This window comes from Pipistrellus kuhlii, unplaced genomic scaffold, assembly GCF_014108245.1.
Source record: "Pipistrellus kuhlii isolate mPipKuh1 unplaced genomic scaffold, mPipKuh1.p scaffold_m20_p_4, whole genome shotgun sequence".
NCBI lineage: Eukaryota > Metazoa > Chordata > Mammalia > Chiroptera > Vespertilionidae > Pipistrellus > Pipistrellus kuhlii.
In genome coordinates this window covers 43,448,927-43,459,320 of record NW_023425540.1, presented here as the reverse complement: position 1 = coordinate 43,459,320, position 10,394 = coordinate 43,448,927, and the positions used below count along the sequence as shown (strand labels likewise).

Below are 10,394 nucleotides of genomic sequence, written 5' to 3'. Positions count from 1 at the left end.
GGCACGCGCGCAGACCCCCGTGCCCGGCTGCGGCTGGCCCGGGCGCTCACACAGGCCCAGAGGTACAGCCGCCCTTGCCAGGACAGATTCTTGCACCCTCCTGCTCGTGCTGACACCCCTCACAGTCTTCCCCATCATGCTCCAGGAAGCCCACCTTCCCCGCAAGATCCCCACCCTTCTCTCCCCGCACACTCCCACTCCCACCCTCCCACACCCCCCTGCCTCTGTCCCTGCAACACACAAACACACACACACCCTTTTTCTAGCCTCTCATATAGATAATCCCCCCTGGTGCGTCCCTGGTATCTTTTGAATAGCTCTGGAGTTTCAAGAGAAAAAATTCTTATAATGTATTGCTTGCCATTAGCAAAACACATTTCATGACCACCACAAAAAGGAGGGGAGGAGTGAGCAAAGGGGGCTTGAACCAAAAGACCTTTCTTTAAAAAAAAAAAAAAAAAAGTCTGCAAGTCAAAAGGTTATTCTCCAAGTTTGTAAATAAAATACCAAAAGGAAGAAGGTAGCAAAGACCCACAAGTTTCACAAAATGGTGCACTGGAAAAACAAGACAGGGCTATTCTGGAGAGAGAGAGAGAGAGAGAGAGAGAGAGAGAGAGAGAGAGAGAGAGAGAGAGAGAGAGACTGACTAAAGGAATCAAGAGAGAAAAACCGGAGGGGCGAAAAAAAAAAAAAGAAAAAGAGGGAGAAGAAAATAAAAGGTAGAAAAGGCGAGAGAAGTTTCCAAAGAAATGTGTGCTTTGCATTCTACAATAGGAAAATGTAGCCATTGCCCTCCTTCAGACGAGACATTTCTAATTTGTTCCGTCTGTCAGGAGGGGACTATGAGAGGTTTGGGTGCAAATTCATTATCTCTGGCGACGCAGGACGCAGTGTGGGGACTGAAAAAGACCGTGGCAATGGATGAACAATGGGGCTTCAGTTCATCAGTAACAAAAGCGGTGGGGAAATTGGTTGGGTTTCAGAGCACGTCCTCCTCGGCAGAGGGGGCTGGACTAGACCTTGGACGGCCCCCCCAAAAACTTGCCGAGCCTCGCACACACCACTTCACTCTCCACTCAGAAGCTCAGGGAGCAAGTGCCTGGCCTTGGGGGAGGAGGGGGAGTTGGCTTTTTTTTTTCTTCTTCATCTTTTGCGCCCTTCTCTCTCTTCCCCCCAGAAGGGAAGGTCCGTTGAAACTATTTTAGACCCAATCAAGCAAGAATCACCATGTGGAATTGAGCGGCAGTTTTAAACGTGCTAAGGAGAGGGGTGATCTGAATTTTCTTTTCTTTTTTTATTTTTATTTTTCCTTTTTCTTTTGAGATGTGGAAAAGAGCCTGTGTGTGGACTGCGGCCGCTCTGAGACTGGATCTTGTCTTCTGGACTCCTGTCCAGCAGCAGGACTTGGGGGGCAGCACTGCCCGGCGGAGGGAGAGCAGGTGAGTACCCGGCGGCCCGCAGGCGACAGCTCAGCCTCAGCGGCGGCTCGGGCCCAGCTCCGCCCGCAGCCCGGCCCGGTGCCCGCAGAATCCCGCCCCGGGTCGCCCCCGGGTCGCTTCAGCTAAGGATGGTGTGTCTCAGATCCTGAACCTGTTGATCTCACGAGTTCTCTTAAGTCAGGGCTGTTAATTATCCAGCAGCCTGACCCCGGCTCTTGCAGAGAGAAACCGGGAACATTTCGTGCTGGAAAAAAAGGGAATTTTGTATGTAATTTTGTGTTGGTGGAGGTAGGACTTTCTCCCCCTCTTAAACCTAGAGCCAAATGCGGTTATAGTTTTGCGTTCCTGGATTCGGCAGCATTCGCATTTTGAATAATTATGTTCACCCCCTCCAAGTGGCAATTACCTGGCCAGGAGGAGAGGGTTTGATTGGATTTCCGTGGAAACTTATCTTCCGTAGCTAACTAGACCTGGTGGATTTCTACTTCCTTCTTCTCTTTGCATTTTGGATTCTGGGAGGCAAGAAGCCGCTTTACCGGGTTATCCCAAGTTAGGTTCATCGATATGCAGTCATCTGGGTTAGTTATTGGAGCTTGGGATGCCAGCGGAGCCCGGTTTTTGCGGTTTGCATGGAACCCAGACTCCGCTGAAGGAGACGAGAGACCAGAGACCATAGTCCTTCTGTGGCCTGGAATTATCTGTAGGAACCCAGGGGCAGTGAGGACCCAGGCAATGTATTTGCCTTGGAGACTGTTTTTGCGTTTTCTCTGGCAAAGGTATCCGCAGGGCCTGAATGGAGGACGGTCTTGAGGGGTCGGAGCAGCGGTGAGATTGATCAGAAGTTAGACTGGGGGCCTGTCAAGTCATGGCCACTGCTGGGGGCTCTTTGGGACCAGTGGCTGGCTTGGGTCCACAGCAGTGGGGTCGGCTCTAGGCTCTAGTTTCTTCCCTCTTCTAATGCCCACCTCTGCCCGCCACCCTCCTTCTCCACCTTGGTACCAGTAATTAGGATGCTGTCTTGGGAAACGAGCTCCCAGAGTCAGGATTGTTGAACCAGTGCAGTACTTTCATTTTGCAAAACCCAATAGCCCCACCCCGCCACTCCAAAATAACAATAAGCATTTAAAAATCATAAAAGGAAAGCAAGCTATTTTCAGGAGTGTTAAGACTTCTTGAATATATTGAGTCTTGGGGGATGGGGGAAGGGAAAAAGAAAACCCACCACTTTACAGCAATCAGGTTTTACATTATTCATTGATTTACTGGAGGAAATAGCCAATCAGGAGCCGTAGATATGAATGCACATCTCACCGTGCTGTTGCCTTACAGTAAACTATTTGCATCTTTCTAATGGATTGGATATTTATCCAGGGATTCCCATTGTTTGAAAGGTTTGGAAATTTAGTTCCTTAAACATTTAGAAAATACGACTTTGTTCCAGTCTTAATATTCTTGCATGGAAGAACTCTCCCTCCTCTTTTGTATGGCAGGTAACAGTATTCAAATCCCTAGTATTTTTGAAGTCCCTCTTCCCTCCAAGCTAAAAATAGCATAAAAGAAGAAAGAAAAAAATTAATTTCCAAACACTTCCAGATTCTGCATATTTTGCATTCCCATTATCATGCATGTCTCCATTTAAATGTAAATTAGCATATTTAACTCTGTAGGTGCTGAAGCCCAGAATACATTGTATTGGGGTTTTCTGGAATCTCTTGTCATTGTAAGGAATCATTGTAATTGCAGTACTTTAAATGAAGCCAAATTTAGACATGCTTATGTATATATTAAAACTATGATAATTTTGTTTTCTTGACTGTTTTTCAGATGATGCTACAAAGAAGTATAAAGTGAATAGACATCCCACCAACCAAAGGTAATTTCAAAATTTATACTTGACAAAATTGCAAATTAAAGTGATGTATAAAATATTATTTACTGAGTAGCAAGCCTGCAGTGTATTGCACATCTCCCATTTCATGCAATAGATACAATTCCAGAAAAATCCAAGTTTCCATATATGCAATTGTCATCCCCCCCATAGCCTTTGTATATTACATATCAAAGATAATGTAAATATAACCTGTAAATACCTATTAAAAAAAAGGAATTTGGGACACAGAAGAAATAATAGGATACATTTATTAGAAAGCAAGCCAGTCAAGTACCTTGCCTGAAGTATACAAATAACTGCAAATTAAATGGCTTTTATGTAAAAAATGGTAGTCTTGGCTGTATTAGTGGACTGTGTTTTATATGCATGAGAATCATGCAAACTCAATATTAAAAAGGATTCTGGTGATAGGCCAATTTTTTATATATTCTACAGTAGTCTGAATAGGATTCATAGAGGTGCTCTAAATATTAGTGGCAAACCTGATGAATTTTCATTTATGGAACAGTATAATTCTGATCCAAATATGTGAAAAATCATAAATTTTCGCTTTTAACTTAAGCAGAGATTGTTTATTCCCTAGAAAACCAGGATGTTTCCATCCATGTTTCAGCCATCTGGAGACCTGTAAAAAGATTAGAAAACAAGCATGACAATCACGTCCTAATCTACTGGCCATTAATGGGAATTTATTAGAGAATGAGCATGCAAGCCATTTGAATTCAGTATATTCTTAAATATGCAGATTTCAAAATGGGTATTCTGTAGCTCAGCTAAATAGCTTTTGAAAAGCAAAAATATCTGGAATAAGAACATGTAAGTGTTAATAGCTGCTCCTAACAATGTGGGGTAGACATTGCTAGGAATCTTTAGAGCACAATTGTTTCAACTTGTCTCATATACATTTCAACATGTCCTTGAAATGTGTATGATAAACTATGATATGAACCTTGGCAATTATCAAAATAATAAGGTGCTCAGTGTTAAATCTTGCTATATATATTTTTTATTTCTTCATACTTAGAAAGATGATGGTTAAAGTAAAATATTTAATTGGCTGTTTGGTTAATGAACAGACTGGCCATAATCATTATGTTGACTATTTTCACTTTCCGGGCTCTCATAATGAATCTATGTTACATGTATTAGGCATGGAGGCCAGTCCTGGAGTCAGCTGATATTACTATGTGGTATTGCCTTTAAAGATGCTATTTTAAGACAGTATCTTTTGTAGCTTCTAATTGTAGAAGCATCTCAAATGTTTAGTGTCTTGGTTTTCATGATAGTTAATTGGGTTCTAAAATGCATTTAATTGTTAAATGTGGAACTATAGCAACATTAATTTGCAAATTCACACAAATATGGGGGTGATACACAGAGACATACATGCATTCATGCATCAGATCTCTTTATTTGCACCAACATCCTTCCCAGACATATATAAAGCAAAAAAGATATTCCAAAAATAACTGGCACTTTCTGGGGTTTTTACTTACGGAATTGAATTCATCTAATCATATGCTTGTTTTATGTAGTACATGCCCAAGTCACTAATGATTCTGTTTCTAGGTCTTGGAAAGCAAGGCCAAAATAATTTCAATATTCCAAGGCAGCAAAGCTCATTAGGATTTTACATACTGGCAGAAGTGACATGAACACATACCTCCGTGATATGTTCAATTCTTATCCAGTAGTTTATGTTGCGACCTCTCAGTTCAAGAAGAAACAGTAACTCTATAGAAGTATATTTCTCTCAATTAGTTTGTAGTTTGCCATATAGATAGATAGATAGATAGATAGATATTACAATACAGCCATTTCTTGTTGTACTTCCTGGACCAAAATTTGATAAGAAAAATAGATAAGTGATTTTTACAGTGCAGTATTTTTTTAATAATCAGGACAAAAAGGCTCACCAAAAAGTAAATTAATAAAAAATTAGGGAAAAATGACATTTGTGCTACTATAACATATATTTATCTGGTAGGATGTCGTTGTTTATACTCTTGATTGGGGGCTTTTCTTAGCAATTCTGATTTTCTTTACTTGCCAGTCATTTCTATAGAATTTACATATGTATGCTCTGTATGTAATTTGGTAAGCATATTTCACTCATGTCTTAAATGAATAAATTACTGAATCAATGAAAAATCATATTTTAATTCTGAAAGTATTTTAGTGATTGGGGGAAATAGTTAACCTATAGAAATGAGAGTATTGCGATAGACTAGTGATGTGTGAAATGAATATGGAGATTTATGACATTTGATTGTAGCGTCTAGGTTAAAGAATAGTAATACCCCCAAACATAACTCATCATTTTGGGAAACAGTCCATAAGACTTACCCATTGTGAATATACATCTTATATGGACTCTACCTTAGATATTCTGTTAAGGGGCATCTGACTGTTAGAACTGCACATATTATAGATGCATTAGACATAGAGTACTCATTATGAAGGAGAGAAAAGAAGAGAGCTCCCTTAAGTGATCATATTTACACTCTGGAAAGTCCTAAGAAAAGGTATGAGGCTAATTAATTAATACAATGTCCCCCTCTAGCTAGAAAAAGGGTGGGAGTGGGGAAGAGGAAGGGTTCTGCTCTTCACATGCAGGTATTTTTATGTCTTCTTCACTGAAGTGGCATTTCTTCTTTCATAATTTCTCAAAGGAGCCTAGTATATTTTGACCTTCTGTATGAAAGTTGATGTGTGAAACTATAGACAAAGGCTCAACATTTATTGCAGTAGAGTTGTGCACAACATTAGAAACTATTGCTGCAGTGTTTACCTGTTCTTCATTCTGAGTCACACACCCTGCAGAGAGTTATTTTATAAAAATTGGGATGAAGTCGGCTTGCTTAGAGCATTCGTTTTGAACTTACAGAGCAAACGCTGCCCTATTGCCATGGTACATAAATACAAAACATGCCTGAGCTGTGAAAGCCATTAAAAACACACCACCAGAACAAACTGTCAATGCATCGACTCGCTGCCTAATACAGAGCTGGTTCCTAGCCCCAGAAAGCAAGGCCCTGCTTTAAGCAATAGCAAAGTGCCTTCCATCTGTCTGCCCATGCAATCTGCCATAAGAGAAATTCAGGCAAATACGTTCCCCAGATCTGAAATGCTTTTATCTGTCCTCAGAGAGAGATTTCTTCCAGTCTTTGGATATTAGAGCGATCTACACTGGCACGGAGGAGGTAAAAGGCCGCGGGTTGCTTTTCCAGGAGCAGTCGGTAGTGCTAACGGAAGAGATGTTGATTGAGAAAATAGGGCTTGTTGCAATGCTGCCGCTGCTGCTGCTGCCTCTGCCACTGCTCCCGCAGCAAGCAGGCCTGGGGCAGTTGGCTGATCACTGATGCATATCAATAACCATGTACTTGAGATTTCTCATGACATCATCATTACCTTGGTCTCCAGCGGTCTCGAACCTTTGACCTTGCCGGGCTGGTCCACATTTTGGCAGTGAAAGCCCTTCCAATGATGGCCCTTTTCTCCTTCTTTCAGACCGGGGGCAGCAGCACACCAGCAAGACCGCATCTTCTCTTCCCCAGCCTAGAAGCTGAAGCTCCTGTGAAATTGAGGATCTTCCCCCTCAAACACACACACACACACAAGATATTGCAATCAAGCTGCCACCACTTGGTAAAAAGCTCATGGTGCTTACCCCAAAAGGATCAGGAGCAGATCTTTGAAATCAGCTGTCACTCCTATAGAATGGGATGTGTTTTTTTTTGTGTTTTTTTTTTCTTCCTTCCTTCTTAACCTGCGCTGGAAATTGCTGCTGGCTTCACACGTCTCTGTAGAGGGAGGCTGAGGAGTCTTTCGTGAGAACGAAGCAATTTACAATGCAAATAGAGGCCTCGGAAGGGACGGATGCTGCTGCTCACTCGTATCCGCTTGCTGCACCTTAATAGCTGGTTTTATTTTCTGATATCCATAGATGAATTGTTGACTGACGCTGCCGGAGATTACTCGCTGAAAGGGAGAGAAAAAAAAAAGTTTGGAATAAACTTTCACAGCCACAGATCTCGTTCGGATGTTTTAGCCGCACACACAAACAGAAACCAGGTCACATTTACATGCAAGGAGGAATCTTGAGCGGCGAGTGCCCCGGAGGACGACAACTCTTCTGTGCTGCCAGAAAGATCGGGATCTGGATTCTGGCCAGAGGAAGACAGAGGCGTGTGAGGGAAGCGAGTTGTTATCTTTGGTTATCTAGCTGTATGAGTGTATTGGTCTTCATAAAGCTAGATAACCGAAAGTAAAAACTCCTTCAAGATCGCCGGGGAGCGTGGGAGAATGAAAGACTACAGCCAAGAGACAGTAAAAACCAGAAAGGTCAGGAATATTTATTGAATCTAACTTTGTTTGCGGTTTTTTGTTTTCCTTCTGAGTAAAGGTGGGGTTTTAGAGGAAATTAAGTGGCACACACATGCAGAGATATGAAGGTGCCAGGTACTCTGAGGAGGGGTTGTTAAAAAGGAGAATTGTATAGTGCGAATGAGGTAAGAGGCATGTACAGTGTGTCCTACTTAAAGGCGAAAGTTTAAATATGAATTATTTTTTCTTTTCTTAGATAGCTGCTGTAGAGGTGCCTGGTACCCAGTTAAAAAAACGATGTCATATTATATAGACTTAGGCTGTTCTCTTGAATTCCCTCCTCTGAAAAATTTTAAGATTATGCTTGGAAACTACATGTATTTGGGGGTATATGTCAGATGATATGAAATTGGACTTTCAGAAAAGTTTATACTGGAAGGTTCATGAGTTATGTCTACTGAGGACTTAGAGCTAGTAGGGAAAATGCAAAAAAAAAAAAAAAAAAAAAAAAAAAAAAAAAAAAAAAAAAAAAAAAAAAGCCAAGGCTGATTTTTATTCTTCTATTCAAAATACAAGGACAGATGCTTCTCTGTTCCAAGAGGGTTTCCTTGAGGAAGCTACTGAAGCAGAAAGACATGATGGAGACGAGATCGCCTCCCCTCTTGTCAAAGTGTTAAAAAATGTTCTGTCTTACTCTGCGCCTAGCATTGGAAATGAAAGTGACATTTACGCCACAACCCACGTGTGCGCCTCCTCTCTTTTTGTTTAAGGATGATCAGGTCTATCCAGGAAACAGCTCTGGCATCCCAAACTGAAATAATTAGGACGTATATAGACCTGACAAAAATGGAAAGGGGGTGGGGAATCTGAGGGTCTGTCTTGCCTAATTGATTCGGCTAAACGGAATGCAGGAGATGTGAACGGCAGGACGCTCCGATTCCCACGCTCGGGGGCAAGTGGTAAAGCGGGCCTGGCAGCCTATGACAGACAGCCCTGTTGGGGGGGGGGGGGGAGGGGTATAAAGAAAAAAAAAAATCAAGTGCACACCATACTCATCTCCATCGCTTAAAAAAGTAGAGGCATTTCCCACCCACAGTCATCTGCAGCCTCCCAAATGGCAGCACCAACTGGCCTGTGGCTGCTGCATACTGTCTGTTTCTGTTACTTTTATAACCACTGTTCAAACTGGCCATCATGAAGTTTGCCTCCCTTCTTTGGCTGAGATTTCCAATATTTAAGGAAAGCTTGTAGAAGGCATTCCCAAGAAAGCTCCATTGCTGCCTGCCCTTCATGTCAGGTTCTCAGTCCATACTTTTGGTCTTGGGACCCCCTCGGGGCTTTTGCTTTGGGCGAGTTGTATTTGAAAATATATCTCTCTGTATAACAGACATAACCATCACTTGGTCAGATTGTTTACTTCTTGCATAATATATCTAGAAACTTGGCTGAATTATGCTGGTAGACACCTTGGAAGTGAAACTATAAAGTCACCAAGCTGTAGAAAGTTCATCACTTGACAATATGATAAAAGTTTGTTCTGGTATAGTCTCAGCTAGATACATTCTAAACAGCCATTTTTATTTAATCTAGACGTGACTATGCTTAGCAGACACTTTGGTTCTCTGAAGGTCCCTATGGTAATATTTTCAAAAATGTCCTCAATTTCCCCACATGTCACCAAGCAAACATTTGTATAGAAATGTACACATCAATACAAACATTGCAGTAAGAAAATGCCCACACTGGCCTGTTATCTCCCACATGGCCTACATGACTGACAATCCTAAATCCCAGCTCTGCCATATTTCTTCAAAAGCATTCCACTCGCCATTGTAGCGTCAGCTCCCTTTAAGACTTCAAACTCCACTGATTGTTTCCATTAGAAACTCTGGGAGACTTGAGTAAGGTACATTCTCCATTTGGCTCTGGAACACGTGCCAAAGTTTTATTACTGTGGTGACGGTTGAGAAGACCCTTGTTTATTTACCTTTGAAGCACTGTTTGTGCAAACAACCTTTCATTGTTAAGTGCCTGTATTCCTTTCATTTACTCCATGTCCAGGGGTGCTATTTACCTAGACCCATTGTCTACTACAATTAACATTTACATTACAAAGTGTGTGGTTTTCTTTCTCAAGGAGGTTCAATTAAGGCAATAAGATGTTTGCTGGGGGAAACCTATTGTTTACTGAAAGCACTCAATGGAGTCAAATTACTGACGCTTTTGCCTACATCTCGGTCTTTCATGTAAATATGTTAAATATAACATTTAAGTAAAATAAACAATATTATGATTCTGTGTTTGCCATTGTCATATCAAACTTGCTTTGTATCATACTAATGTTACATGACTTATCGATCAATAAAAATGCATTTCAATGTTATTATTTTCATTTTATTTTTTGCTGTTTCACTGCTCTCGCTGCAACATGTCCCAAGTTTTCTTTTTTCTATTTACACATCAAACTTTTGGCATTTTGTTTTATTTGTGTGTGTTTGGGAGAGGTACTGTATCTGAGCTTAGGTCTGCAGGCTGTCTGAGGTAGTCTCTATCATGACCTTATAATAAGGTGATATTTCTTTGAAATCTGAAATATTCCAAAGGCATGCACATTTAAGTCAAAAGAAGTGTAAATATCAGCTAAGTCGTTCTTTGAAAGCTAGTTTTAACATTGGCAGAAACTGGATCAAGTTTATTTAGCATACCACTGCATTGTAAAACAGTTGGAGTGAAGTTGC

The 10,394-nt window shown here is 41.2% G+C and overlaps 1 pseudogene across 1 annotated transcript; it reads left to right on the top strand.

Annotated features, from left to right (window-relative positions):
* Nucleotides 1-238: 238 nt before the first annotated feature.
* On the top strand, nucleotides 239-10,039 carry LOC123651222 (annotated as a pseudogene). The gene is made up of 4 exons (XR_006739777.1): nucleotides 239-1,185; nucleotides 1,324-1,439; nucleotides 3,264-3,312; nucleotides 6,841-10,039. The product of XR_006739777.1 is annotated as an uncharacterized LOC123651222 (transcript).
* The last annotated feature ends 355 nt before the right edge of the window (nucleotides 10,040-10,394 follow it).